The sequence below is a fragment of the Etheostoma spectabile genome, chromosome 8 (assembly GCF_008692095.1).
Source record: "Etheostoma spectabile isolate EspeVRDwgs_2016 chromosome 8, UIUC_Espe_1.0, whole genome shotgun sequence".
NCBI classification, from domain to species: domain Eukaryota; kingdom Metazoa; phylum Chordata; class Actinopteri; order Perciformes; family Percidae; genus Etheostoma; species Etheostoma spectabile.
In genome coordinates this window covers 15769498-15769742 of record NC_045740.1, presented here as the reverse complement: position 1 = coordinate 15769742, position 245 = coordinate 15769498, and the positions used below count along the sequence as shown (strand labels likewise).

The following is a 245-nucleotide window of genomic DNA, read 5'->3' as shown; positions in this document are numbered from 1 at the left end:
AATCGCCTCATTTTGTAATTAAAACATGAACCAAAAATGTAATTATTTTCTAGGTATTTTGTAATAAATTATTACTTAATGCTGCAGTTCTTAAAAAATTCAGGGGTTGTACTTTTTTTACCAAATTGTAATATAGTGCATTAAGTAACAACCAAACAAAATGGATATCTCTATTTATTCTTCTTTTTCAACATTGTCATGTTTATTTTATGAATTCTTCTGTGAGTCATGGCGACTCAAAATTT

The 245-nt window shown here is 26.1% G+C and overlaps 1 protein-coding gene and 1 long non-coding RNA gene across 5 annotated transcripts in view; one reads left to right on the top strand and one right to left on the bottom strand.

Moving 5' to 3' along the window:
- The window catches only part of LOC116694537 (uncharacterized), a 19239-nt gene that overhangs the window by 2080 nt on the left and 16914 nt on the right, over positions 1–245 (bottom strand). The gene's annotated exons all lie outside the window — the stretch shown is intronic.
- LOC116694535 (proton myo-inositol cotransporter) overlaps positions 1–245 on the top strand; it is a 12022-nt gene that overhangs the window by 8551 nt on the left and 3226 nt on the right. The window lies entirely within an intron of this gene.